This window comes from Aricia agestis, chromosome 2, assembly GCF_905147365.1.
Source record: "Aricia agestis chromosome 2, ilAriAges1.1, whole genome shotgun sequence".
Taxonomy (NCBI): domain Eukaryota; kingdom Metazoa; phylum Arthropoda; class Insecta; order Lepidoptera; family Lycaenidae; genus Aricia; species Aricia agestis.
The window spans coordinates 23,283,166-23,309,042 of record NC_056407.1 but is presented as its reverse complement, the minus strand read 5'-3'; the positions used below and the strand labels follow the sequence as shown (position 1 = coordinate 23,309,042).

General features: G+C 35.2%; 1 protein-coding gene and 1 pseudogene across 4 annotated transcripts in view; both read left to right on the top strand.

The window, feature by feature from the left end:
• Window positions 1-25,877, top strand: part of LOC121739845 (CUGBP Elav-like family member 3) — a 604,208-nt gene that overhangs the window by 499,178 nt on the left and 79,153 nt on the right. The window lies entirely within an intron of this gene.
• LOC121740157 lies at window positions 4,179-4,386 on the top strand (annotated as a pseudogene).

The window sequence follows — 25,877 nt, the reverse complement described above, 5'->3', positions numbered from 1 at the left end:
CTGCGTCTGCGGAGCGAGGTCCCCGCGACGCCCCTGTACATATCCCGCCTGCACTGGTCCATGGAGGTCCAGGACGTCGTGGACTACATCCAGAAGAAGACGACACTGCGTCTGAGGGTCGAGCGTCTGCAGGCTCGCCACAAGGTTAACTTTAGCTCCTTTGTGGTGAAAGTACCGACGAATCTTCTGTCGACTTTCGAGGCACCGGAGTTCTGGCCGATGGATGTAGTCTATCGGAGGTTCCGGGGGAGACTCCGGAACGAAGCGAGTCACGTCGCCGGCAAAATGTGACAGTGTTAGTTTTTAAGTATATATAAAATATGTATGTTAGTTTTAAGGTATTTATTATATAATTATATGTATGTTAGATTTAAGGTATTTGTTATATGGGCCTCTGATGCTTGAATTAAATGATTTGATTTGATATTTTAAGAGACTTACTAATAAGGCTTTATATTTTAAGCTACACAATGAATACGGTGAGGAGTTAAGGTAATTTAAAATTAGGCTGAAAATTTATTACTACATATATCTCCTAGGACCTTAATTGCCCCTCGATCATATAGGGTCAAAGACTTTACAATGTATCCGTTAATACACTAAATTTTATAGCGAAAGCCCATGTGATTAGCTGTGCGCCTATTCCGCGATTCCCGACTTTAACCCAGTACGTCAAAGGTGATTTTTGTTTAAAAGTAACGTACGTGTTTTTCACAGTACCTCGGGTCTCAGTTTTGGCGTCAGATCATTTAACACGGATTAATGTTGTGGCTTTAACATCGGTACATAAAACGCGGGTAATGTAATAAAAACTTGCTTATTGCCGAGGAAATTGTTACATGACTTGGGTAGGATTAAGTGCCTCGCACGGTATATATATTTAAAATTTATCAGTGATAAAATATCCCGGCTGCTCGTAAAGTTACAGACACGTGATAAATGTGAAATAGAAGAGACCTCCGTGAATAAAATTATGCATGAAATAAAACTTTAATAATACACCATGAATGTGCTACTGCGTCAATACACATCTGATTATAATATGGGAGATCGCACAAAAAGTCTGTCGTCTGCGATCTCCATATGTCTCCAGTTATAAACAATATAAATACTATGATAACTCAATGAACTCAATCAACTTTACACAATGTTTTTCGAAAATGTAACTTCTACTGCTTACATAAAAACTATCGTTTAAATATGGCGATGGTATTGATCTAAAATATTTAAATATATACTCGTTCAGACTAGCAGTTAACTTTTCATTTTCTCTCAAGATCAGCAATGTACCTCGTTTAAACTCGTGTAATATTGTTATCGTACTTTCCCGAAGCTCGACGACATTCTAGTTACATCGATGTCATTTCCTTTAAATATTTTCTTTAAATAATAATATCCGTTGCTATAGCCATAAGTCAATAACTGCTCCCTTTGGGTTGGAGGCTCTTCTACTTTTCTACAAAACCGCTGCACACGTTTATTTTTATACTTCACGTTTTTCACATGTATAAAAACGTGAGGTTTTTTGAATAACACGATAAGGTTATTGACAAAATAATATATTCTTAGTCATTGATTTTTTGTGGTAACAAAAGTAACTACACACTGTAACAAAAGTATTATATGTATTACGTTTTTATCTATACTATTCTATACATATAACAAATAACGGATATAGAATAAACTGAGTATTGAGTCTCGGGAAACAAGTAGAATAAGTAATAATAATAATATTATCTATGGACGCTTCACACCACGTCAGTCTGGCCCCGTGCTAAGTACCTAAAGGATTTGTGTTACAGGTACCAGACAACGGAAATATATTTAATACTTTTATACTATACATATGTATTTAAGATTTTTATTATATTATACACATATTTAATACACATCCAGACCCGGGAACATTGAAAACTTTTTGTTCCGTCGGCGGGATTCGAACCCGCGACCCCCGGCTTGAGCTACCAACGCACTCACCACTGAGCCACAGAGGTCAGCAGGAAAATATACGGCAAAATAAACAGCTTCCTAGCAAAAAAGGTGTGGCAACATCCTCTAAACTATAATATTATCGTATACACACGCATTCATATTTTATTTAAAACATTAATAAACATAAGAGTTTCACATCACTAGTTCCTGCATACCTACAAGGTATGACCGGTTATTGTATAGAATATAAATTTGTATACAACAGCGTTTCGAGGCTTCGATTCCCTGTTTTGTGGGGCACTTAAACGTGGTTAATTGATGCATTGTCACAATAATTTAGCGGACGAAGTCTGCACGCCATGACTACCTAGTTTAATTAGACCAACTAATAGGGCAATGAAAATTTTATTTTATGTAGGTAATAAAAAACGAGTATTAATTAGCTATTATTTTGCAGCTAGTAGTTTGTGCTGAAACCTAGCGTATGTGACTTTAAGTATAACAATTTTTTTGTATTTTTATACTTTGTCATACATGCTACAATAAATTCATAAATCATAATAATAATATGTTTGTTGTTTATTATTAATTTTATCATTACAGCAAAATATGACGTAGACAATAGACGTTTTTCTGTAGTGATAACAAGAACTTAATATGTCCAGCAGTTTTGGAATTTGGAATATGTAACTTGCAAACATACAAAGAATAAACCTTTTTCTAAAGGCACGTTCAAAGAGATACTAACACAATTTTAAAAGGGCGAAACAATGCACTCATTTCAATAAAAGCAATTCCAGTGTCAACCCTGTTGCCGTCGTATAGTGCGAACAAAACGAATTAACATACACCCAGCACGCCATCCAGTTGTAAAAAGTTAATTAAACATAAACACACGTACGAGCTTGCATGAGTGATGATAAGCCACTCTCTAACGATGAGTCCACTTCGAATTACTTTTACAATAAAAATAGTTCTAATAAATATGATTAAAAGAGCTTATTTTTTAACATAATATGATATTTTCTAGAAGTCTCGAAATCGTGTCTGTAGAAACAGAGAAATAAAATTAAACCATCGTTACGTACATCGTAGATCACTTCGCCGAAGACAAATAATATCAAATAATTGAATAGATAGTAATGTTATGTCTAACGTACTATATGTATCATAATATACAGTTTTAGGTATAATATCTAAGGGTCAGTTTACACATAAACCTAAAAAATGAGCGTAGTATCGTACATACCGCCTATATTGTGTAAACTAACTTATATACTCTAACACGAACAAATATACCTAAAAAGATTTCTAAAAAGTGCTGTCAAAACTACAAAAACTAAACTAAAAGTATACCCCTTATCGTGCCATATTAGAGCATTTTGACAAGTTACAAAACAATTTGGCGGCAATGGCAATAATACGTTACAACGTGTATAAACACGCGAATAGCGCAAAGTGCCGATATTTTGTTGTTTCTGCTGTGATGGGATTTAATTGCTGTAACCGCGTGCGGATAATTTTACTCGTTTCGAATGTTTATCGCGCCAAATGATATGAAACATTTAAATATTAACTAAACATTATTGTGAGGTATTTTTAAATGGGCGCGTTATAGCTCTTATGATTTATTGTGGTTGCCATGTAGTTGGGTTTTACTCTGAGAGCAATACAAAATTTACCGTACTATATACGAAACAGGCCTAATGCACCTGGGTTTGTGATGGGCCAATACAAGCGATTACCAACTGCGTAAAAATGGCATAAAATTATACTAATACTAGCTGTCCCGGCAAACGTTGCTTTGCCATAATATAAAGTATTTCGACCATATTATTTTATTGAATTGACTAAATAAGTATGTCACCATGGCAACGTCCATCGCTATCCCATCGCACAAAAAATGGTCGCCGTCTTTCTCGAGTTGTAATAATTTACTATTATTTATTGAACAAATGCACTTATCAATACAAAAAGTACCCAATAGCCGATTCTCAGACCCATTGAATATGCATATAAAATTTGGTTAAAATCAGTAAAGCCGTTTCAGAGGAGTACGCGGCCTAACATTGTGACACGAGAATTTTATATATATAAGATTAGGTACTCGAACTACGTTGCGCAAAGATCATTTTATCGCGCAGAAACCATACATCTTTCGGAATAAAAAGTATCCTATGTCCTTTCCAGGGACTCAAAGTATCTTACAACCTTATATCTTATACCAAATTTCAGCAAAATCGATTCAGTATACCTGCCGTAGGGGATACCGTGATCAAGAAGATAGTTCCCCCAGAGCGAGGGAACTGCCTTCTTGATCACGACGAATCGCAGACTCGACCTCAGTGCAATGCAAGGGCCATTGCACTGAGGTCGGGTCTGCGATTATCTCTTATGCGGATAACTCGGACGCATAATTTTCGGTAATGGGGACTGCATACGCGCCGTTTTTTTGCGATATTCTTACGCCACCGGTTCTTCTCGCCGGGGTAGTTCCCGAACCGGTGGTAAGCACCAGTAGTATCAAATATCTGAAAGCATTTTCTTAAAATCTATTCAGAAATAAAACAATTTTTATTTATTATTAGTGGTTTAGTTGTGAAGAGGTTACAAATAGGCAGACACACTTTTGCATTTATAACATTTATATATCTATATATTATATATAATATATAAAACTCAAAGGTGACTGACTGACTGATTGACATAGTGATCTGTCAATGCACAGCCCAAACCACTGGACGGATCGGGCTGAAATTTAGCATTCAGGTAGATGTTATGACGTAGGCATCCGCTAAAAAAGGATTTTGATAAATTCCAACCCCAAGGGGTTTTCAAATAGGGAATGAAAGTCTGTATATATAATAATACTTCTAATTACTGCATATTAAATAAATTAGGTCTTAGCTTAAATAAATGTAAGTCAATATCTTTCACAAAAAAAAGGTTATAAGTAATTATATTTATTCGCTTAGTGGTACTCCTCTTGAAAAAGTGGAAACCATTAAAGATCTTGGTGTTATGCTTGATACTAAACTCCATTTAGATACTCACATTCAAACTATCTTAGCGAAAGCCTATAGAATGTATGGCTTTGTTATGCGAGCTTCTACTGTTTTTCAAAAGCCGTCCACTTACTTATATATTTATAAATCACTTGTTAGAAGTCAATTGGAATATGCGGTATCAATTTGGAATCCTTTATACAACAAATACAATGACCAAGTTGAATCCGTTCAAAAAAAAATCCTTCGTTCTATGCAGTACAAATGTTTCAAAAATCGAATTCCCTACAACGATCTTCTGGACAAACATAAATTACTTGATCTAAAATCAAGACGTTCAGTCTGTTGTGTCAGTCAGTTGTAGAAACTGGAAGCAATGATGCTTTACGACCTTTGTAATAATAAATACGATTGCAATTTCTTAATTAACAAACTGTGCTACAGGGTACCTGTTAGATTGCATTCAAGAAAACAGTATAACTTTTTTGCTACGCCATTAAGCCGAACCATCAACCATCGGGTATGCGATCCCCCATTACTCGAATAGTTCGTAACTTTAATAATCATTTCAATGATATATATATATATTTGCTCTCAAACATGCCAAATACAAAAAATGTCTTATAGATAGACTTAAAAATTTACATATTATAAATAATTAAAACCTTGCATTCCTCTTGAATAAATAATTTACAAAAATTACACTTACAATTATACTAAATTTAATTTTACTACTATTTTAACTATTAATAACAAACACACTTAACACACAATTGACACACAAATATACCCTTATATTAATTATATATATAATTTACTCTCTACTTCCTTAATTCCTTAATCTGTGGTCACCGCTGTTGGTTCTACATTTAGTAAATATTATAATTGCATACTTTACTGATATTCATGTAAGACTGTTTGGAGACCCCAACATACGAAAATAAAATAAAATAAAATACTTCTTAACGCGAGCGAAGCCGCGGGCAAAAGCTCGTTAAGTAATAAGTATGGATGTATAATTGATTGTAAATGCTATAAACATCATCACAATCCATCATGGCCAACGTGGAGGGCCGAAAAAGACATTACGTTGATGATAACAAACAACAAAGTATTCATATAATATAAGTCAACGTCAACTTCGTACGGGCGTGTTGCATGACAATTAACTATTGAGACACGCTCCGAAAGTACAGATCCAATAACCGATACGGTCGCACGCGAGGCTATTCTGGTCATTACAAATATTGACCGGACAATGTACGTTTTTGATACACGCTGCACTACTTTTTAATAAAAGAGAATGACAAACAGGTATATTTAAACTATGGTCGACGGAGCACGAAAAGGGTTGGCTGCGGATGGACGCCAAAATAAACACAGTTTAATGAGTATTGGGCCGTATCTGCCAATAAAGTACATTTTCATTTATTTCCTTATTAACCTTTGCGTATGAAATTGTTTATCAAATACGTATCCGACGTATAATTATGTTGAAATGTTTGTTTGAGTTTTTGTAATGATTCGAGACTTTGATGCAGATTTAATAATGACGTATAAATATACAAAGAAAAGTTTGGACAGGTAATTACAAAAAATACTTATTTTCCTTGTTTATATTTAAAAATTTACACGTGAAGTTTGTTGAGATACTTTATGGACCGAACTTCTTCAGATCGTTATAGCAATATTCAATAAAAGCGTAAAAAGAGAAACTTTTTAAAAGTACTTCGTCTAAAAAACTTAAATTGGAGAAAGCAAAAAGTTTCAATGATCGGACACAAATAACAATAAGTCGATGTAATTTTCTTGTAAAAGCTACGTGTTCATTTTACTAAATTGTATACTCTAATACATTATACAGTACCTATATAATTACCAGAAGATATGCAATAGATTTTTACAACTTGGATATTTTAATATAAAATTATAATTTCACAAAAGAAAGTTACATATATTTAATTTCACAAGATATAGCATAAAATATTAAAGAAATGTAATAAAATGAGGGCCAATTTTCTCAACTCCGAGTCCATCTATACCTGAAGCAGAAACACATTTAGATAAAGTCATTAAAGTATTTCAAAGACTGCTACGTTCACTAAGTTTTTCACGATACTAATCAAAGGAGTTGAGTCATAACTTATTTCAAAGTATAAAATTATCTCTATCATCACTTTTAAGATTAATTTTACGGTTCTTAAGTCTGATTTAAATTTGCTTGTTTGTGCATATATTTTTATACGCTTTAAAATGTACATTTTATATAATATCTTATTAGCCTGCGTTTTAATAGTTAATACATTAAAGATTACCAAATTATTTAGATAGATTGTCATAAATCATTATAGCTTAATTGTTGCAATTTTTCCATTAAATTACACATTTTCTTCAAACAGGTATTAATTTTAGCCACTTTAGAATTAAGAAGGCAAAATTTTGCTCACAAAAAATTTTTTGCCAGGAATTTTATTAATAATTTCTTATAATTTTGTTACAGGTAAGGATTACGCGAAGAATTTAATCACTGCCAAGAACGAGGTAAACATTCTAATCTTCGAATTATTCAATCTAATTATCCTCCTTAGCCTTAAAAATCATCAACTTGAGTTGTTTTGCCTTGGAAAAACGTAATAAAAAAGTAGACAGGAAAAATTTTGTTAATTAATCCCTCTAAAATATCTACTTCAAGTCCACATAATATTATTATGTAAATAATATCCATGGGACACAATGTTATATTCTACAACGTCTCTTCCAAAGGAGCGATTGACATGCAAATGTTTAGAAAAATTCAATATTAAAACACATTGCCGCGTTCTAGAACGGTTATTTAAATGTATCTCAACCTTTGAAAAGGTAATATTTTGATGTACAATCACAAAAAGGTTCCGTATCTCGCCCCGGGCGAGGATCGGGGATGGCGGGATCAAATATCAATCTGCGAGTCGGCGCGCCGTGATTGGGAATACTCGCTAGTAGGTTCCAACTAAAAACTTGAATACGCCCCGAAATCCTAACTTGAATTTCAATGTTTGCTGCAAAACCTAGACGGAATCGAGATCCAATATTTACATAGCGAGAGGAGAATTAAACAAATCGTTTTTAACGGTTGCTCTTCGCTGGTTTATTGGAGTTTTTTTTTTTCTTTATATTTGTGAAGCGTAGATTTTTATTGCTTCGCGAGGGTTGAGCGGAATTCCTCCTATTGACCATGTTAATGTGTTTATTGCATTACATATTGATGAACATTAAATTTATACGAATTCGCTACATTTTGTTTTACTAAACTTAACTTTATAATGAAAAACGTCATTGTAAGCTGAAACTAATTATAAAAGTTATCTGTATGACTTTAAAATGTTCTGCAAACATTTCTTTGTAACAAAGGAACATTCAGGTATGTTAAAAGGAGATTTTAGTAATAATAAATATCTTATCTTCTTAGGTACATTTAAAGTTTAAATATCTAATGAAAGTTTATGTCTGTAAGCTCTCTAGTTAAATTTATCGTACGCGTAAATCTTTTAGGATCTGAGTACGTAAAATACGATCCCAATTGAAGTTAAGATAAGGGAAAATAAAACCTTGAGTGTTTTAGGGTATAGATAATGCGAATAATACCTGATAGGTAGAGCCTATAAATTTAACACCATACTTATACGAGTACGTTACTATCGATTTATCTTTAAAACGTATTATGTTGGATAAAGTAAAAAAGTGAAATGAAGAGTATGTTACATTAGAATCTCCAAAAAGCACGTCTCAAAAACGTGAAGGTTTCACGTGTAGATACTCGAAATTTCCATACTAATATTATAAATGTGAAAGTGTGCCTGTCTGTCTGTCTGTTACCTCTTCACGCTCGAACCGCTGAACCGATTTTGCTGAAATTTGGAATACTTTGAGTCCCGAGAAAGGACAAAGGGTAGTTTTTATCCCGGAAAAATGTACGGTTCCCGCTCGATAAACGATTTTTGGCGCAACGGAGTTGCGGGTGTCATCTAGTAATATTATATGATATTCAAACTGCTGTTCTCTATAAAAAAATCGCCTACCTTGTAAGTACAAAGTTATATTTGAGACATACATATCGCATTACACAAGAAATGTAATAACGGTATGATGTAGTTCGATTCGTATTGGAACATAATACAGGGGACATCGGTCGACCTTTTCACGCTTGGCCGCGCACCCAACAAGCAAGGTGAGTCAGGAACCCGTCAAATTTAGATGGAAATATTCCAGTAGTTCGGTTTTAAATATATACATACATCGACTACATGTTTATTGTATGCTTGCACAGAAACTTGTACATCGCGGGAATATGTTATTTATTTTATTTATTAATTTAAGTCAGGCATCTTGGTCAATATTATAAATACCTTATAGACTAAAGTACATACAATTATATTAAAACTAACACTAGCACGTATTGTCTGCGGCGTGGGGCGTGACATGTTCCGAAGTCGTCCTCGGAACCTCCTGTAGACGACTCTAATCGGCCAGAACTCCTCCTTCTCGAAGGTCGGTAGATGATGCGTCAGGACTCTCACCACAAAGGAGCTAAAATTCACTTTGTGGCGGGACTCCAAGTTCTCGAACCTCAAGACGTTAGAAGTTGATTCATTTTTCAAGTTGCTTCGCTCTTTGTTTGGACATCAATGTCATTACAATTTGGCTATCTCCCGCTTTGCTTGGGGAGGGAAATTGGATATCTCCTACTCCTCCTAAATTTCTTCTGATTAATTTCGTTGCGTGTCCCAAGACAGGTTTAGCTTGTCCCTTGGGCATCCCTGATCATATCAAAGGGTTTTCGTGGTTGGCTACCACTTTTGATCCTGGCGACACAGGACTTGCAGTGGTGGGAATGTGTGGTGGGCCTTTTGCCCGTTAAAAAAAAGTTGATTCATAGGCTGCTGGATTTAGAAAACTCTACTGAAAGATGAAGAGTAACATGAGTAACATTGACTTAATATTTCTCTAATAAAAACTACTCCATCCGTATACGGAGGTACCTTCAGTTCAGTCTTTTTCAAAGTACGTTCATACTAAAAAATCTTATATATAAAATTCTCGTGTCACAATGTTACAACCGTACTCCTCCGAAACGACTTTACTGATTAAAGTAAATTTTATATGCGTATTCAGTAGATCTGAGAATCGGTTATTGGCAATTTTTTTATTGATAAGTGTATTTGTTAAATAAATAATAGTAAATTATTACAACTCGAGACTGACAGCGACCATTATTTGTGCAACGGGACAGCGATGGACTTTTCCATGGTGACATACTTATTTACTATTTAGTCACTTCAATAACATTCTATGTTCAATAAAATAATAGTATTATTTACAAATAAAGAACTACATACATGACAAGTACAAATAAATAATTTATATGGCGAAACAATGTTTGCCGGGCAGCTAGTATTTAATAAAAAAGAAATTGGCACAGAAAATACAGTGGACAAAACGGAAGTCTACATTTTTACGGAAATCTACAGTTTATAAAATAAGCGTTACTGGCTTCAGTTAAATAAATATAATAATTATTATGTTTATTAAAATGTAAACTCATTTGAATAATTGGCAATCATATTGTATAATTCCCTAAAAATTAATGTACATAAATTCGTTTTCCGAAAATCTATTTACAGTCTATCATTGAAATAATTTTGCGGTTCGAATTCCGCCATTGACAAATATTTGTTTCATGAATATTAACGTTTGTTTTGGGATTTCCAATGGGATTAGAATTATGTGAGAGTTTTCATAATGTATATTGCATATAGTATGCGCTGTGTTTTGTAGCGACGGTAATGTTTGGTAGTGATTTATTCTTATTACTAGCTTGGTCCGCGTAAACGCATGCTACTTTAGGGAAGGTTTCTTTTTTTCATGAAATAAGGGTGCAAACGAGCAAACGGGTTACCTGATGGAAAGCAACTTCCGTCGCCCATGGACACTCGCAGTATCAGAAGAGCAGCAGGTGCGTTGCCAGCCTTTTAAGAGGGAATAGGGGAGGGTAGGGAAGCGAATTGGGTAGGGGATTGGGCCTCCGGTAAGCCTTGCAGAGGATCATAGTCCCGAATGACGGTTTTTTTTTTTAATTTAGTGTTTTTTCAAATGACTCGTAATTGAAACCTATAAAAATAAAAATTATAGATGTAACATTATGACAGACAAATTGAAGAACAGACAGATTGTCATACTTTTTGTTACATACAAACTTCACCTCATAAACCGGTCGTACGAAAAGTACGAAAACCTATAAAGACCAGCCTTACATCATACTAAATCGAGTTTATTTCAGCCAAATACTTTACGTGTTACATAATACAATACAGCAGTAACGAGATTGATAATTATCAGAGTGGCGCGACACCGTCACAACGCTCTCAAGTTACTCTGTGGTCTTGCCAAACTAACGCACGTCATTAAATGTCCCTTTGATACTCGAGCTATCTGACAAACGTTTTTAGGCTCATGTTAATCACTTTTCCAGTTATTCTGGCAGCTATTAAAATTAATTTAACTAATCATAATAACGCCTACTGTTGCAAGAGGAATAGTAAAATGAGTTGCCCAGCAGTGGGATATCATAGGGTCTTAAAAAATTATGATGAGTTTTAAGCGTATGTTGAAAGTCGTAAAGTGAACTCTAAAACTGATTTTATGATTTAAAATAGTGTCTTTGATAAACTTAAACATAATATAATATTCCGATAGTTTACTATGTTTAAGCAGCTTTTAAGAAAAGCTTTTAAGTTGCTAAGATGCAGACGTGGGTCCATAAGATAAAGACAGGCTATCAGTGTTTTGCTTCGACCTATAATAATCGACGTAGGCATACTGTAAATAGGTATTATGGTTATCAAATGGCCTTAATGAACTGACATGTGCCGAACATGTCACGAACAGAAATTATGATACAACCCTACTACGGTTGAGTAGGTACTCGGTGATCAAGGTCATCCAACGTAAGGCTAGCCGCACACGCACGTTTTGCAAATTCGTTTTCCGTATTCGAAATCCCGTGAGACTAGCGCTCGTTTTTTTCCAGGCCCGAACACGTCCGCCTTACACTTAAAACGTACGTGCGGAATTCGTTCCGTACGGAGAATAACGAACGTGTGCGGAAGTTAATGTATTTTCTAGTGACTCCATGCATTCGGATTTCCGAATACGGGAAACGAATTCATAAATCGCACACGGAAAATGTGTGTATGCGGCCGGCCTAAAGGTGCCTTAACGAACTGACGTGTATCATACACGTCACAAACAGAAGTTATGATAAAACCCTACGTTCGAATACCTACTCGGTGACCGAGGTGATGGGGTACGTCTGGCACCTCGTAATATCGAAACGCGCCACACTCTGACACATTCTCAGATCACCGGAGCGCGAAATAAGTACATTTTTGCTCGCGCGCCCTAATAAAAAAATAATGGCATGTAAAAGAATATGCCACTTGAAACGCCTTTGAGGTACATGCATTTATCAATTTCAGACTATACGTTTACGGAATATACAAATATGCGTATAAATGTGTTCATTTTATGAAACACAATTTTTTGTGTGATTTGAATTTGCATTGGACTTTTGTGCTATTAGTAGGTCGGTTTTCACTCGATCAGTTTCTTCGGCTTATTACTAATATTATTATGTATATAATATAATCTTGACAACTAGAAAAAATTAGAAAGACACTCCAAACTTTATTTGACAGACAGAACTAAGATCATTCTAACACTGTATTAATTGCACCAATTTATAAGGAAGTTAATTAAAACGATATTTTAAAACTTAGTAAACTCTGGATGTTTTTAAAATAAATGTATCTGGCAACAGAAGCCCCACGTTAGCGAGTTCGTTTAAACAAGGGAATGTCGTTATTTACCTTCCGACCGATCTCCCGCCGACTGCCCTATAAATTGGAGCGAATTCTTCCAAAGCACTTTTAATGAGACCTTTACGATCGCGGAGACTTTGATGCGATAACTTTTTTCGATATTTTTCGTCTCCCTGTTGAAAAATACGTTGCGTCCCGCTTCCGCACGCGCGATTTAGCATAACACCGTCCCGTTCCATCTCGACGACGTGCGCTAGCATCTGCAGTCAATGGAGCGTTGAAATTGAAATAACAGCGAAAGGATATCTTATGTAATGAAACGCTCATACACTAATATTGCTCTCGCATGTGTGTTCCGAATGACTCTGCAAATCTGCTAATAGCTTATCTCCGCGAGATGGCCTTTGTGATATAATTGAAATAAGAAAATGAGATGTCTTCTGTCTAGTGAAGCGTGAGAGCGAAGGAAAGCTTTCAAATAACATTATGTTCCTCCACATTTCCAGGGAAATTGTAATCTGATGCAATTTCTGCGAACACTTTTTATCAAGGTTTAGATGTTACATTCAGAATCATTTTCTTCTGTAATCACACGTTTTGTAGCTTTGCGTGTATTATTTAAAGAGGCTAAATTTGAAAATACTTAAAGATTAAAAAAACCGGCCAAGTGCGAGTCGGACTCGCGCACCGAGGGTTCCGTACAAAGATCTAAGTATTTGATATGAATTTCAACTTGATAGCTCTACGCGTTCATGAGGAAAAAAGTAATAAGTTTATATTTATTAAAAAATATATATTTTGTAATGTAACTAAAAATTTAAGGTTTTCGGAATTTTTCCTTTATGTGTGCTATAAAACGTTGCTTCATGCCAAATTTCAAGATTCTAGGTCGACTGGAAGTACCCTTTAGGTTTTGATTCCCTTGCGAGTACTTGCGAGTTTCAAAATATGCAGCTTAAATTGCTGTTTCTTTTGATTGCGTTGACATAGAAGTTTGATTTTGTTACAACTTAAAGGTATTATAGACCTGAGTATTTGGTATGAATTTCAATTTAATACCTCTACGCGTTTATGAGGAAATGGGTAGTAAGTTTAAAATTATTAAAAAAATATATATTATGTGATGTAACTAAAAATTTATGGTTTTCGTAATTTTTCCTTTATCTATGCTATAAGACGTTGCTTCGTACCAAATTTCAAGATTCTGAGTTCACGGGAAGCACCCTGTAGGTTTTGATTCCCTTGCAAGTGTCGAAAATTTGCGGCATAAACGGCTGTATCTTTTGATTGCGTTGGCTTAGAAGTTTGATTTTTTCACAGCTTCAAGGGACAGTAGACCTGAGTAATTGATATAAATTTCAGCTTCATACCTCCACGCGTTCCTGAGAAAAAGGGTCTTGACAGACGGACGGACGGACAGACGGACAACAAAGTGATCCTATAAGGGTTCCGTTTTTTCCTTTTGAGGTACGGAACCCTAAAAACGTTTGAAGTAGGTAGTATTCATTACCTATATTACTGTGAAAATTGAGGTACTTGGGACTAATATAAAACATATTTTGAAACTTTTCTAGGTCTATTATCTACTTATCATTTCCATACCAAAACGCTTTAAAATGTTCGTGCGCAAAATCAATAGCGGCCTGGATGATTTAATTAAGCAAGTTGTATTAGTCGGCTAACAAACGCCTTATTGGTCGATTGTGATGTAAGACATTCCGGAAATTGACATGAAAGGAACCAATTTACTCGCGGAACCAACAGGGAACCAGCGCGCGGCGAGTCCTTTGTGTTTATTGAATGTTTATTTACTTTAGTTTTAATTAATATGGGCGATGTTGACACTTGATATTTTGTGCGTGAGCCGTGATGTGGTACTGCGCCGCTTACTGTGAGATACCCTTCGTAAAATTATGCTATATATTTTTTTTTTTAATGAAATAAGGGGGCAAACGAGCAAACGGGTCACCTGATGGAAAGCAACTTCCGTTGCCCATGGACACTCGCAGCATCAGAAGAGCTGCAGGTGCGTTGCCGGACTTTTAGAGGGAATAGGGTAATAGGGGAGGATAGGGAAGGGAATCGGGCCTCCGGTAAACTCACTCACTTGGCGAAACACAGCGAAAGCGCTGTTTCACGCCGGTTTTCTGTGAGAACGTGGTATTTCTCCGGTCGAGCCGGCCCATTCGTGCCGAAGCATGGCTCTCCCATGTATAAAATATATTTCATAATAATTTAATTTTGGGCACAAAGTACCAACCTTTAAAAATCTTTAGTCTTTTTAAAAAGAAAAAAATAAAATTATTACACTTTATAATGAACACGAAAAGTTAATTGCCATAGATATTTAACTAAAATCAAACACAATAAATCTTTTGTAAATAACACAGGATGAGACATGAGGCAAAACTAAAAGAAAAGGAACAAAAAGGAATAAATATAAATTAAATAAACAAATAGCTGAGTGTTAGAAAGCCAAAATGTACAAATATTAATAACAAGTACAGAATAAACAACGTTTATAGTCATAATAGCAATAGAAATTAGCGCACGATTTTATTATCCAACTACAGCAGTAAAATACATAATTACTAGAGATCCCGTAACAATAAACACGCGTGATGAACAAAGAAACAAGAAGAAAATTTCGTGTATTCCCAACATAAGAAAGTTTCATAGTTTATTATACGAGGTTCATAACTTTTATAAGTTTGCTTCGATTGCAGGCTTATACTAATGACTCTTTGCAAACTCTTAAGCGAATTTATCGCAAGCCCCGATGATACAGAATTCGGGGGGTTAACTGCGCTTTAATATGTTCTTTTTATACTCTGTAATTGTTTTGTAAACGATTAAGTAAGTATAATTTATTATTCAGTTAAGAGGCCAAGTAAATTTAAAAAAATAGTTAGGATAGTCTCCTAACTCATTATGGTTTCTTAATTGAATATTTCGTAAAGAGTACAATATTTTCTTTACACTGTACAGGTAATTTTGTTTAAATATTTTAAATTTTAAGACATGTCCATTGTCCATACGTCGGATAACTAATAAAACAATAAAAAATATAAAATGCAAAAATAATAAAATTCTGATATCGATAATACTTATATTAAAATATTGTGACTAGCCTTGTGGTCTGGACCATCTTATATGTTAAGATTGCGTCGATCCTTTGACAAATTCTTCAGCGAGTAATGTCAAAGTGTGATCCGTAATAGACGAAGATAGTTGGCATCGGGCGGGAAGTTTCAGCGGTTTAATTAGCCCGTAACTCAATGGTCCTGTCCGCCGCGCGCCGGACCGAACTCTATGCAAACTAAAACCTCACATTTACATCTTATATTGCGTTATCCGCAATTTGCTATTACATATTAAATGGTGCGGGAATTATTATTAAACGTTATGAATTGAGTTGTAAAGCTATCGCTGAAGAAGTGAAAAGTTATTTGTAAAAATAGGATCACTTTGAGTTTATCTCAAAAAAACGTTTAATAGTAAGACCATGAAACGTTTCATTTGAATAACGCTGAATAAACCTAAACCTAAAAAAGCTTAAAATCACGACTGCAGATAAAATTCAGACGGCCATAAAAGATTTAAAACGCTGAAAGATAAAGAACGGTAAAGTATTATGTAAATACTATTAAACTTATAATGTCTTTGTTGAAGTGAGAACGACTTCTGAGCTTTATAAATTCGAGTAGTAAAATTAATTTCGAAACCTCCGTCTTATTCTTTCTTTCAATTATTTAACGTCTCAGAGTCAGTGACTTCGCGTTACGAGTTTGAGACAGGCTAGACACTTCTATTATAGCGTCGCGTGCCGTAGTGATTTAATACATTCACTTTAATATTTGCAATTTTTGTAAAGGAATATAAAGGTATTTAGATTTTATACAAACCGAAAATGTCTGAATATACCTGAGATATTGGTAAAGCAACAAAACGTAATCAAAAGGTGTTATTTTATCCTCAACAAAATGTGCAATACAATATAAAAAGAAACACATAATCTAAATTCAACCAGAGCAGCATTATAAATCCACAGCTGAATTGGCGAAGAGAGAACAACAGCAATGATCATAGACAAACACAGAATGCGTTGGGGAATTAAGGACAAAGGGGTAAAATTGAGTCCGTTAAGAAAAGGCACAACATCTGCAAGTGAAGGTGGCTTAAAATGTTTGAGAATTCCTGCAGTAGCGAGTATTTTTCCTCTCGAACTAGTAACGGGCAACATTAGAGTCGGTTTCGTTCCTTCAAATATGTTCTCGGGTACTCTCTTGAAACTTAATAGGTATTTTAAAATGTGCAACTTAAGCTGTAACTGTTTGCATCTGGCAATACTTTTATATGGCTTCTTCGTGATTTTTACCTGCAGTTTGGAAAATGGAGACGCGTTCTACGGGAACTGGTTTTTAACCGACTTCCAAAAAGGAGGAGGTTATACGTTCGGCTGTGGATATTTTTTTTTATGTATGTTCAACGATTACTCCACCGTTTGTGAACCGATTTTCGAAATTTTTGTTTTTAAAGATCTAATTTTGTTAGTATGTACCTGGGGCGTGCTCTATATAGTAACATACTCGTTTCAAATGACTTTGATTATTCCGTACTATACAATATGTCATTTAATAGCTTATTTTATAAATGATAATGATCTTTTTATTAAAAAATACTAAGAAATCTAAAAAAAATTGCTGTAAATTTTGATTATAATAATAAACTTATTTCTAAATTCATCTATAACTATTTCATCAAAATAAATTGCTGGATTAAAAATGTTCCATAAGCGCCGTAATAATTTCACCCGAGTCGCAAATGAATGAACATTTCAAGTCCCCGGGGCGGCGATACCATCAACAAATGAAGATAAGATCTCATAAAAGTTTGATGGACTCGTTCAGAACAGGTTATCTTTGCTTAAGTCAATTCTGAAGGTACATTTTATAAATTGAATTCATAAGTTACAGTTCAGCACCAAGTTTGTCTATTGTCTATAGAACTTTATGTACCTTTCATTTTAAATATTAATATAGGTATCTGATACAGTCTTTAGAATTAAACCTTTTACGCTCAAAAACATTTAACGCTCGGCAGATTTGTTTGTGCGAACAAACAGAATTTACCTAAATAAATTGAATTAGTCGTACCCTCTCTAGGCTGTGATTAAACTAGCCATCCCTTGCTATCTGATAAACGAATCCCTCAAATAAAACAACTATAAAATTCCAAAAATAGTGGACGTAGATAAATGAAGTAATAAAGATGGAGATACGTAGTCACGGCAGGTTGACCTGATTTAAGTATTTATTAGGCCGGCTCGTTATCGCGGTAAACAATCGCATGTCCTCAGGCGTCTGCAATCAGCCCACAGATCGTCACAGATAAGAAAGGGAAGGGAGACGAGGGACTTCATTAGCATAGCATCGAACTCAGCGACTGCTGATTCGACCCACCTTTTATTTGGAGATTTAACTCACTTAACTTCAAGCGGGAAATTCTCCTTTTGCGTAGGCACGATAAATATAATTCCGTACATTCATCAAACGCGCGTGAGGCTGTATAATTTGATCGAGGACGCATCATTGTCGATAACAATTTCGTGCTCGAATAACTTTTATTAAAGTTTATGACTCTGTTTATTGGTGAAATATAGATCATTTTGATAGAGAAATGTTAAATTTAGGTTCTCTGTATGAAAATTCAGCAATTTTGTAGGAGTGTTCTTCGATTCGATACAAAGAAAAATAAAGTTAACGACATGATATTGTAGCAGTTGGTAGTTGAAAATTACGTGTTTGATAAGTCTGGAATTATATCGATATTTAAATTACAACTGTTTATTTTACAAGCCATAACTAGCAGCTGCCTTTTTATATTTTTATTTGATAGTCAATTTTCGTCATAATATTACAGACATTTTCTTTTATTGAGACGTTCAAAATAGTTGCTTTTTTCTTCAATTTTAATATTTTTTCGCATTTACCTGTTCAAGCTAATTGCTTGAGACAAAATGCTCCCGGTACTGCAGGTTAAATGGGTACAGTCACGTGAACATGGACATATTACGTCGTTATTTTGTACCCGTGTTTACATGTTTTGGCTAAATGTTTTACTTGTTACTTTAGAAGGCTGTAAAGTGTATATTTTAGAAGCATTATTTGTATAATTATTCTAGGGAATGATGGTTGTCGTTCCAATGAAGAGAAAAGAGATAAATGTATAAACGAGAAATGTAGAAACAAAATCTTTTGCTCAAGCGGCTAGCTATTTACTTCTGGACGTAAAACGGTAGATATTTCTATTATTGTCTTAATTTCTTAATGAATAGCTAATTGATCCTTAAACCCAGTGCCACCTTAATTTAATGTGCATATTCAGAATAAAACAATACATTATTGTGACGGAATTGCTTACGTATTCCGTAATGCGTTTGTTTTGTTCGCAACCTCTAAGACGATTATGGTGGGGTGTGCGTTTTATGGCCCACTCTCTTGGCTCCTCTGACACTTCATTGTATGAATAAATTATTATCTACACAATTGCTATCAATGGTTTATTAAATAGCTGCCTAGACACTCTGATGACGTGTTCAGTCGGCAAATGAATATAGTATTATGTGAAATAGTCTAACAGATACCGTTCGTATTACACTAGAATTATGGTAAGATTCGTAAAAATTTTATTTGTCAAAAAAATGTCTCCATTTTTTTTCTTTTTCACTATTATAATATAGTTCGAAACATAAATATTCAAAGGAGGTTCTTGCTGACGTCAGGCGTGTATCGCAATAAACAGTGACGGGGGTAGTTTGGCAAGGCGAGTGACATAAAGAACTAACACTCATATATAGGGCATAGGCGAATATTATGTAAATACATACTCAGCTTTTGCAGAAGGAGTATAATAAGACAAAAATTTGAATTTTAGATAAGCCTCGATGACAAAATAAAATATTTTGTACGTGTAAACACGGTATCGGCTTGGCTTGCGGCCAGCGGCGAAAGTTGGCCTGCCGATTGTTTGTGCACATGAGCCAAGACGGGGAGAGAGTGAAGGAATAAACAAATAAACATCCGAGCAAATTTTACGAAGCGCGAGTTAGTTAAATTGGAATCAAATATACTTTCGCGTTGGCGTCTGCGGTATGATCCATCACTTGGCAAACACCGAATGTATTTTAGTTTCGCTTTCAATCTCTCAGTTTTGTTACAATTTGAACGGTGTTGGAATTAATTGAAGTTGGAGCAAACAACTCGTAGGCGTAATAAATGTTGAACGATTTAAATACGAGCTTAATATAATTTATATCATAGTTTCGTCATGTAATAGAATGTCAAGTTGTGTATCCATGAAAACAATGTAGTAACTCCATTATTTTTTATATTTTCACAAACAACAAAGTTACTAGATTTCAATATTTAAAAATAATCATAATTTGTAATATTCCATAAACCTGGTCCAAACTTTTGTTGATGTTGATAAAAAGGTTCGCGGTAATAAAAGAAGAAACAAGATTCCCTGACCTTTCAACTTTTGACTTGAGTCATAAAATTTTAAAACGTTATCTCGGGCAAAAACCGACAACTTTCTGTCCGACTCATTACAAGTTCTCAAACAAAAAACGAGTAGCGAGCTACACCCCAGAGGTTCGAGCTCTTATAGAAAATGTTAGAATGTAACTCAACTTACGAGTATTGCTATCAAAAGCTTCATGTTGTCTGTCAAATTTAGTATAAAATGTTGGAAATGGCCTCGTGGTGTTAAACATTTTTTAAATACATATTATTAAAAAATCGGCCTAGTGCGAGGTGGACTCGAGCAAGAAGGGTTCCGTACCGTTATAAAGGAATAATAGGCTAAAAAATTGTTTTGTATGAGAGCCCAGCCCAGCCCAAAGGAATTTGTGAAAAATTCAAGTACCTACCTGTTGCCATTATTGATATAGAGCAAAGCAAAAATTTTTTTTATTTTTTTTTATTTTTATAGAGCAAAAAAGGTCGAAAAAACTACGTTTGTTGTAGGGGAGCCTTAAATATTTATTTTATTTTTATTATTTGTTGTTATAGCGGCAACAGAAATACACAATCTGTCCAAATTTCAGAAGTCTAGCTATAGCCGTTCTTGAGTTACAGCCTGAAGATAGACAGACGGACGGACGGACGGACGGACAGATGGACAGGCATCGAAGTCTTAGTAATAGGGTCCTGTTTTCACCCTTTGGGTACGGAACCCTATAAAGCTTTAAAAGTTAGCAAAAATGTCTTAACAATTTTATGTTGAAAGTTTTTGACAAGTAAATTGTTATCTAAGTTAATTATAGGTGTTTACGAAGCTAGCGGCAAAAATTTTAATGACTACCTCAAAATACCACAAAAGACATTTTTCAGAGCTAAAAATACAACAATAAAACTAGGTCAACGTAACACAACACCCTAAGGTCTACTTTCGAGTGGCAAATTACAGAAGACAGTACATCTCCAGTGAGTTCGTCAGCCGCAATTGACAAATTGCTCAATTAAGAATAATTTCTATGGAGGATGAGGGTAGGCGGGTAAATAATGCGGCGGTAAGTAGGAGCGGCTCCGAGGAGTTATGGTGACTTATGAACACACCTTTACGCCGTAAAGTCCGACAGTAAACGTGCTGTGACGTCACGGCTTAATAGTGAACTGTAGTCTATTAGTTATTTATAAAATATAAAATACTTAGTTTATATTACAGCAAAAATGTGTCCATCCTTTTTCTGTTTGTATGTACGTTTTGAACGCCTGTCTATTGGGCCGGCTCGACCGGAGAAATACCACGTTCTCACAGAAAACCGGCGTGAAATAGCGCTTGCGCTGTGTTTCGCCGAGTGAATGAGTTTACCGGAGGCCCAATCCCCTACCCTATTCCCTTCCCTACCCTCCCCTATTCCCTTCCCATCCCTACCCTCCCCTATTACCCTATTCCCTCTTAAAAGGCCGGCAACGCACCTGCAGCTCTTCTGAATTCTGATGCTGCGAGTGTCCATGGGCGAAGGAAGTTGCTTTCCACCAGGTAACCGTTTGCTCGTTTGCCCCCTTATTTCATAAAAAAAAAACTAAAGTCAATTTGCGCAAAACAAAATGCCGAGGTTTCGTTTAAGTCTAAAGTAAAGAAACATAATGTGAAATTTCGTAGCCAATCAGAGAGCGCTCTCGTAGCAGTGCTACGCCGGTGCTACGCCTCTACGAGCTACGCCTCGTAGCAGCTCGGAGGCCGGACTTGAGCTAACAAATAATAAATGTTACCTTTTCACCCAATCTCTGTGTTACTGGGAAGTGGGAATGTTATATTATCACTTAGCTTTGTATATAATATAATAATGTTGTATATCTCAACTTCGTTAATTCAGTTTCTACACAATTTATGTGAGCAAACATTTGAAATCTATCTATGTGTATTATCACATAATTATATGTGTTGTATGTAGTTCAAATCCCTTTTTACCGTCACGTCGGAAAATTTCATTTTTGTAAAAATTTAAATCATATGATTATATGTATTTGGATATGAAAACTTATCCATATACTATCGATACTTTATTTAATTAGAAAACAGATTATTAACGATACCAAAATTGTCAGGCTTCGGATTAATCAATTTTCTAATTATTAGGAAGTTTAGCTAAACAGAGGAAGTAATAACTGGCTCTTTATCTACGTGAACGTTTGTTTCGATTGGAGCGTAAATCGTCGGATTTAATTAACACATCGACGTAACCGAATAACGTAGTACTCAACTTTTAGTGTAAAGTTAATTACGCAATGCCGGATCCGGTGCCGAAATAAACAAACGGCTTTTCGACAGTGTCAGCGTGGCCACGAACGCGGCGGGAGCGGAGGCGATACTGGTCTGTACAAAGGTGTAATGAAGCTATTTTGGGATATTCTTTTCTGTATTTTTATATGTATTTCGCGATGCAGCGTTGTCGATCAGTTAATTATTTCTTAAATGATTTATTGAAAATTTAACTTTATTTAACACACGAGAAAATAATATTATGTGTATCTTCTTGTGCCGTAAAAAAATCTATTGTAATACAGATACACACACGCAAAAATATACAAAAAAATAATTGATAATTTCCACCTGCGTTGTTTTACTTACTACAATGGCTCAGCGACCCAAAGTGGATCTTGGCCTTCGACACGAGTTTGCGCCACTTGTCGCGGTCTTGCGCTCCTTATTGAAATTTTGAATGTCAACTAACAATGAGAAATTTATGCAACGTAGATGCAAATAATTTATGCCTTGAGCACTTCATTTTTAATTCAAACAATACAATAGATTTTCTTAAGGCATTCTATGAATAAGAAGTATTTTAGACACATTAACACGCTTAACGTTTCGCTTATGCTAACTTCATGGCCACATTGTAAGCGGGTAGCGGGCGGATTAAGTTATAAGTAACAGCGGCTGGCCGGTCTAAGCCGTGATAGACGGCGGACAGCGCCAATTGTTCCGACTCAGCCAGATTTTAAATCGTATTTGGAATACCAATTTTCGAAGGACGAAATTGAACTACGAAATTTCAAGTTTTGAACGTTTTTGTAATGATGAGTTGGATGTCATATACTCGTTAACATATTTAATGATTTTGTAATTTTCAAAACCGTATCGTAATATTTGAACATATATAAACATTGGTCTCTTTCATCACTCATCAATCACCTGCCAAACAAATTTCTGAGTTGAAATGTCCAAAATTCGTTTAAAAAATTTATTATTTTAAAATTGGTAAGCATGAAGAAGTAAGTCAGACAAACAGGAGGTTTTATTTATGAAATTAATTTATACGTGGGAGAGCCATGCTTACCGACGAACCGAGACCGAAGAAATACCACGTTCTCACAGAAAACTGGCGTGCAACAGCGCTTGCGGTGTGTTTCGCCGAGTGAGTGTGTTTACCGAAGGCCCAATCCCCTACCCTATTCCCTTCCCCTTCCCTCCCCTATTCCCTTCCCTTCTCATCCCTACCCTCCCCTATTACTCTATTTCTTCTGAAAAGGCCGGCAACGCACCTGCAGCTCTTCTGATGCTGCGAGTACCCATGGGCGACGGAAGTTGCTTTCCATCAGGTGACCCGTTTACTCGTTTGCCCCCTTATTTCATTTAAAAAAAATGAAGCTAGTTTTCTAATTCTCCTGGCTAGATATACTAGAACCTAGATTTTGATGAGCAATTTTAGTATTCGAAACGAATTTATATACGTACCCAGATTAAAACATTAATTGTACCCTTCCAGTCGAGGGAAAGGTATGAAATCGCGCGAAATTAAACCGTCCCCATTGTAATTAAGGATTATGATATTTGCGAACGATGTTCTGATTTCTGCGGGATGCGGCGCTTTTCTTTGATCACTTTTTGTAGCGTTTATTTAAACTCCATTCACCGCTATTTTTGATCTTAAACGATATATTATAATGTCAACTACTGAATTCTTTTGTATGTGTTGTTCACTGTTCATCTAAGGCAAACATTACACGGTAGGTTTTTCTGACAGTTTTACCACAGTTATGTCTGTGACTGATGCATAACCTGTCGTGTAATGCAGTGACTGATGGTTGCATGTCAAAGTTGAGTGACGAAAATCTGGATATCTAGATTTTTGCTTCATGCAACCATCAGTCACGAATTTTGAGTGAGTGTTGTCATATCTGACAAAATACGAAAAAAATTAGAAACCTTTGAAAATTTTGGCTTTGACTGACATGAAACTGAAGAGAATTGATTGACCGTCTAATACCATTCGTCAGTCCATCAGTCACCATCAGTCAAACATAATTCATGATTGACGGAATTTACTGTCGCTTGTATGATCGTATAATGGATGCCTAACATGTATAAATCCTCATCGGGCAAATTATAAAGTAGATAGCATTTATTTACTCAAAGAAATTTTGTCCGGGCTAAAATCAGTAAAAGTGGGTTGATATCATATTACTAAAACGACATATAAAATGATAGCGTAACTTACATAATAGTTTTGATTCCCAATCAATATGCTATTTAGGTCGTGTAATAATCGAAACCAAACGATAAAATATAATCTCTCTTCAAAATGTAAAAACAAAATATCAGCGCTACGTATAATAGATGTACGTTTGGAATTCATTTATCGCTCCGAAGGCTTTAAAGCAAATAATTGCTTTTGCCGAAAAAACATCACGTAAAAGCGTTTTAGGCGATTTTAATTACAGAAATATTATTAAGTTGTATGAAAGCAATTTAGGCAGAAACGGCCGAGAGGGATAAAAGCCATATATAAAAGGCATAAATAATTATGAGAGTCCACAGGCAGTTAGTATGTATAATGTAGGGTGACCACGAGACGAACAATTTGGGAATTGCGGTGAGAGAGATTCAACATAATATAAAAGAGGTTCAAATGGATTAAATTTAAGCAACAAAATGTATATTTTTATTTAAACTTTTTAAATATATTATTGAACAAGTACAAAATCATAATAATTTACTGTGATACTTAATAAAGTAACATATTTTATTTAAACTATTAGAAAATAACTCGTTTGACCATAGGTTTAATAGGAAGTCACTAGAAAGTTCCATAAACGATTACGCAAGCCCAAAAAACTTATCCAGGGTTCGCAAACAGTTTGGTCACCCGGCTTTTATGGGGCACGTGAATAGAGGGTGTGCAAACAACAAGGTGTCATATAGAGGGTGCGTGCGAAAAATAAATACTTGCGAAAATCTTCAAACGCAGTAATGTGTTTGCCGCGCCGCGTCGAGCGCAGATGAATATTGTTAGCGGTATATTGTTACAACATTAGGGGTTAAATACGTACCGTTTTTAGGGTTCCGTACCCAAAGGGTAAAAACGGGACTCTATTACTGAGACTTCGATGTCTATCTGTCTGTCCATCTGTCTGTCTGGCTCCAGGCTGTAACTCAAGAACGGTAATAATTAGAGAGTTAAAATTTTCACAGATTATGTATATCTGTTGCCGCTATAACAACAAATACTAAAAACAAAATAATTAATATTTAATGGAATTTTTATTATCTCATACAAAAAACACAATTTTTG